The sequence below is a fragment of the Anomaloglossus baeobatrachus genome, chromosome 5, assembly GCF_048569485.1.
Source record: "Anomaloglossus baeobatrachus isolate aAnoBae1 chromosome 5, aAnoBae1.hap1, whole genome shotgun sequence".
Lineage (NCBI taxonomy): Eukaryota > Metazoa > Chordata > Amphibia > Anura > Aromobatidae > Anomaloglossus > Anomaloglossus baeobatrachus.
Window position 1 is genome coordinate 54,341,464 of NC_134357.1, and position 6,000 is coordinate 54,347,463.

Here is a 6,000-nt window from a genome sequence, read left to right on the forward strand (position 1 = left end):
CTGATGCTGGGGGAGGCTGGGAGGAGAGAGGCTGATGCTGGGGGAGGATAGGAGGGGGGAGGCTGATGCTGGGGGAGGCTCGGAGGGGAGAGGCTGATGCCGGGGGTGGCTGGGAGGAGGGAGGCTGATGCTGAGGGAGGCTGATGCTGTGGGAGGCTGGGAGGAGAGAGGCTGATGCTGGGGGAAGCTGATGCTGGGGGAGGCTGATGCTGGGGGAGGCTGGCAGGAGAGCGGCTGATGCTGGGGGAGGCTGGGAGAAGAGAGGCTGATGCTGGGGGAGGCTGGGAAAAGAGAGGCTGATGCTGGGGGGGCTGATGCAGGAGGAGGCAGGGAGGAGGGAGGCTGATGCTGAGGGAGGCTGATGCTGGGGGAGGCTGGGAGGAGAGAGGCTGATGCTGGGGGAGGCTGTGAGGGGGGAGGCTGATGCTGGGGGAGGCTGGGAGGGGGGAGGCTGATGCTGGGGGAGGCTGGGAGGAGAGAGGCTGATGCTAGGAGAATCGAGGCTGATGCTGAGGGCAGAGAGGCTGATGCTGGGGGCAGAGAGGCGGATGCTGGGGGAAGCTGGGGGAGAATGACTGATGCTGGGGGAAGCTGGGGGAGAAAGGCTGATGCTGGGGGAAGCTGGGGTGAGAGAGGCTGATGCTGGGGGACGCTGGGGGGAGAGAGGTTGATGCTGCGGGGGCTGGGGGGAGAGAGGCTGATGCTGGGAAAGAGGCTGCTGCTGGAGGTGGGGGAAAGAGGCTGCTGCTGGGGGAATGGGAGACAGGGGCGAATTCTAGAGACAGAGGACAAGGGTTGAGGGATAGTGCAATGACAAAATCGATGGGAGGGAGTGTAAGGACTCAGAATGAGAGGGGGGCAGCATTGGGAGCTCATTATGGAGAAGGGGCAGCATGTGTGGGCTCAGTATGGAGTGGAGCAATGTAGGGGAGTCAATATCAAGAGTGGGGTAGTGTGTGTGTGTGTGGGGGTGTCTCAGCATAAGTGTTAGTGTGGTGGTCTTAGTATGATGAATGGGACAGCATGGAGGTATCATTATGGAAAAGAGGAAGGCAGCATTAGGAGCTCATGGAGAGGGGCAGCATACATGGGACATTGTGAGGAGGGGGCAGCATGCATGGGACATTGTGAGGAGGGGGCAGCATGCACGGGACACTGTGAGGAGGGGGCAGCATGCATGGGACACTGTGAGGAGGGGGCAGCATGCATGGGACACTGTGAGGAGGGGGCAGCATGCATGGGACACTGTGAGGAGGGGGCAGCATGCATGGGACACTGTGAGGAGGGGGCAGCATGCATGGGACACTGTGAGGAGGGGGCAGCATGCATGGGACATTGTGAGGAGGGGGCAGCATGCATAGGACATTGTGAGGAGGGGGCAGCATGCATGGGACATTGTGAGGAGGGAGCAGCATGCATGGGACATTGTGAGGAGGGGGCAGCATGCATGGAACATTGTAAGGAGGGGTCAACATGCATGGGACATTGTGAGGAGGGGGCAGCATGCATGGGACATTGTGAGGAGTGGGCAGCATGCATGGGACATTGTGAGGAGGGGGCAGCATGCATGGGACATTGTGAGGAGGGGGCAGCATGATGTGAGGTCAATGTGCAGATCATATTTCATAATTGAGTAAGGTGTGGTGGGTATAATTTATAAGGGAGGGCAGTATGTAGTTTATTAGGGGCAGTGTCACAGTCACAGTATATAAGTGGGGACGGTGTGGTGGGAATATTTTATGCTCATGCTATGTTTTGATGTGCCTGTGGTGATCCCCATTGGGGGGGTTAGTGCCCTTCGTTTCTCATTGATACTTTTTCAAGTGTTTTACAGAGTAGATCTGCCTTAAACAGATGTCGTGTGCGAAAACTCATAGTTTTACGTTGTCACTAAGGGGTGCGACCACTTAAAGTGCCTAGGGCAGCACGAAGGCAAAATACAGTCCTGAGTATATATATGATGAAATAAAAGTAAAAATTCTTAACCACATTGGTTGTTTGATAATTATTGATTTTTATGCAGACTCAATTTTTTTGGTTAATAAATGGTACGTATGCGAGCTTGCCAAGCTTCAGAGTTGACACCAGGTTATGGCCACTATCACACACAACCATGCCTAGTTGTGTGTTCAGCGGCGGGAGCCACAGATCTGTCTGGTGTGTTATAGTTTTCCACAACTCTGCAGCGGTGTTCTGTTTGTCACCTAAACAAATTATTTTCAGCAGAGCCTGCTTTTGCGAGGCAGTACTGAAATGCTTATGTGGCGCCCCTGACCTGGTCAGGCACCACTGAGTACTGCACCCATGCTGGGGCAGTGCTTCCAGGTAATCCTAAAGGCTGGAATAGGGTGTGTACGCATAGACACATAGCAACCAGGTCTCCCACACCTTGAGAGAGGACCCTTGGGCAGACCCAAGAGGGGGCTTGCCTCCACATCTCATCAAGGGGTACAGTGAAGGGGCTGGGAGCTAAGGTTTCATCGGCTGTCAGGAAAGTAGGAGGAGAGCCAGTCTGATAGCAGTAAGCGTGGTTGCTAGGAGACACAGGCGCGCGCACACGCTAGTCAGACCCTGCACGTGAACTAGCCGTTAGCGGGGGAGAACGGTTACCAGTCAGTCAGAAAGACGCTGAGGGAGTCAGTTGGTCGAGTACGAGGACTCCTGTTGACTAGGCACGTATGGGATACAGGTTCCCAGAGCAGGCTCAAGTTTAACTACCTGCCAAACCTGCCGGTGAGGGGAACCACAAGTCCCTCACCAACCATCTAAAGTCCGAGCCTCAGCAGCAACGAGGGGGCCCATAAGAGGGATCGAGCCTGGAGTCATCTCACTTGTTACGGTTGCTGCGAGCACTGGAGACTATGTCCAGATTTCTTGCTACTGCACATGTGCGAGCGCTGGAGACTAAGTCCAGATTTCTTGCTACTGCACATGTGCGAGCGCTGGAGACTAAGTCCAGATTTCTTGCTACTGCACATGTGCGAGCGCTGGAGACTAAGTCCAGATTTCTTGCTATTGCACATGTGCGAGCGCCGGAGACTAAGTCCAATCTTGGAGCCATTGCACATGTGCGGGTGACATCATCGCTGACACGAGGTCACATGTCTCTGACACCTTCTATGCCGATTGGTCGCTGGTCATGTGCTTGTGACGTCTTGCTCGGTGATAGGCCAGCATGACGTCACTCCTGTCGTTCTGGAGGCGGATTGGCTCTGGTGTCCTCCATCTTGGATGAGGCACAGAGTCTATATAGGACCCTGACACACGCCGCATGGTGCTCAGTCCTCTTGGTTCATGCATATGAGTAGACGCTCTGTGCGCGTTCCTCTAGGCATTCCTCTGTCTATGCTAGGTGAGCGCTACCGGCAGGGTAGCGTTCTTATACCTTACAGCTTCGGCTGCTGTCCGTATCCTTACCTCTTAGGGGAGCGGACATAGGCAGGTGCCTGAGGCACATGGTCTGGCTGGGCCTTGTGATTGTACTCGTAGGTGGACGTTGCCGCTAGGGTAACGTTCCTTATACTGCGTCTGGCAGTTGTTTGTATCCTCGCACACTAGGGGAGCGAACAGAGGTAGGAGCTTTGTGCGGCTTACGCTGCTGTTCGTCTCTTTTGCACCACTAGAAGAGCGGACCTAGGCAGGTGCCATATCTAGTGGTTCGTGTCCTCGCACACTAGTGGAGCGAACGCAGGTAGGAGCTTTGTGCGGCTTACGCTGCTGTTCGTCTCTTTTGCACCACTAGAAGAGCGGACCTAGGTAGGTGACATTTCGCACACATTGCCTTTGTCTCTGTGATTATTAACAGAGATCATTCCACACACCCTCCAAGTAAGGGAGGAATTGCTTTACTTTCTTATTATATCCTTCTGTGAGTTAACAGAGGTATTGCACTCTGCCATAGTCTGCAGCAAAGTCTTTGCACGGTGGACCCTGACTGTCTGATACTCCTTTCGGTTATTATCAGACAGCCCCCCGTAACATTAGGACTGAGCCAAGGGTCTGGCAGTTATGGCAGAATATCAGCAGTTACACCGTTACATACAAGTACTTGAGTCACGGCTCAAGAGTATAGAGGATAAACCTCAGACCATGGTGACATCTGCACATGATCCTCGACTTGCTCTACCAAACAGATATTCTGGCGATGCCAGATCATGTCGTGGTTTCATTAGTCAGTGTCAGATACACCTAGAGGTTAACTCTTCTCGCTTCTCTACGGAGAGGTCCAGAGTAGGCTTTATCATCTCCTTACTTCAGGACAAAGCCTTAGAATGGGCGACTCCCCTATGGGAGCGCTCTGATGTGGTTACTCTGAGACATCAAGACTTTCTTGATGCTCTTAAGGCGGTATTCATGGGTCCGCAGGTTACCCATGATGCGGCCCTGAGACTGTTAGATCTATCTCAGGGTTCGTTATCCACTAGTTCTTATGCCATTGCTTTTAGAACTCTGGTGGCAGAACTAGATTGGCCAGAGAAGGTGTTGATTCCTATCTTCTGGAGAGGGTTGGCTGGCTATGTCAAGGATGCCCTTGCTACTCGTGAAGTCCCTGCTTCTCTGGAGGACTTGATCACAGTAGCAACGAGGATCGATGTACGCCATAAGGAACGTAGACTCGAGGTCTCTTCCTCACGCCCTAAGCATCGGGCTATTCCAGTTGTTGAGGGTCCACTACCATCTTCCTCAGCATCTGAAACATCTCCCACTCCTATGGAGTTAGGTCATACGTTCTCCAGACTACGCAAGTCTGGTCCTCCTATATGTTACGTATGTCGTCAGGCTGGGCACTATGCCAACAAGTGTCCTAGTCGTCAGGGAAACTCCCTGGCCTAGTAACCATTAGAGGGGGGTTACTAGAGACGTCTTCTGCACCCTCTAAGTGTTGTATCCCAGGTCAGCTCTCGTTATCTGAGAATACATGGCCTATTATGGCTTTTGTGGATTCCGGAGCTGACGGGATTTTTGTGTCCTCAGGATTTGTAAAGGGACACAATATTCCCTCTATCATGTTAGAGGCGCCTATTCCTGTCCGTGTTGTTAATGGAACTATGTTGTCTGACTCCATTACATTGAGGACAGTTCCCATGCGCCTTTCCCTGTCTCAGGGTCACATAGAGGAGATTTCTTTTCTTGTTTTGCCTGAGGGTATAGACGACGTCCTTCTGGGTCTTCCATGGCTTCGGACTCATGCTCCTCACATTGACTGGGAGTCTGACAGCATTATTAGTTGGGGTTCGAAATGTCAGTCCCGATGTCTTCCCTTACCACCTAAGGTCATTGCAGTTGCATCAACTGATCTCTCTCCCATACCTACACCCTATTTGGATTTCGCTGACGTGTTCTCCAAACAGGGTGCTGAGGTTCTTCCACCCCATAGGCCGTATGACTGTGCCATAGACCTTATCCCAGGTTCGGTTCCACCTAAAGGCAGGGTTTACCCCCTGTCGATACCTGAGTCGGAGGCCATGTCGACCTATATAAGAGAGAGCTTAGAGAAGGGGTTCATTCGTAAGTCTGTCTCTCCCGCGGGAGCTGGGTTTTTCTTTGTTCGGAAGAAAGAGGGTGATTTGCGTCCCTGCATAGATTACAGGGGTCTCAACGCAATCACAATAAAGAACAAATACCCATTACCTTTAATTTCGGAGCTCTTTGACAGACTGAGAGGAGCTCAAGTTTTTACGAAGTTGGATCTGCGGGGTGCGTATAACTTGGTACGAATTCGAAAGGGTGACGAATGGAAGACCGCTTTTAACACCCGAGACGGTCACTATGAATACCTCGTCATGCCTTTTGGGTTATGTAATGCACCCGCAGTATTTCAGGACTTCGTAAATGATGTGTTCAGGGATTTACTGTTATCCTCAGTAGTGGTGTATCTGGACGACATCCTGATTTTTTCTCCTGATCTGGAGACTCATCGTCAGGATGTCGTTCGTGTCCTTTCCCGTTTAAGGGAGCACTCATTGTTTGCTAAACTCGAGAAATGTGTATTCGAGCAGT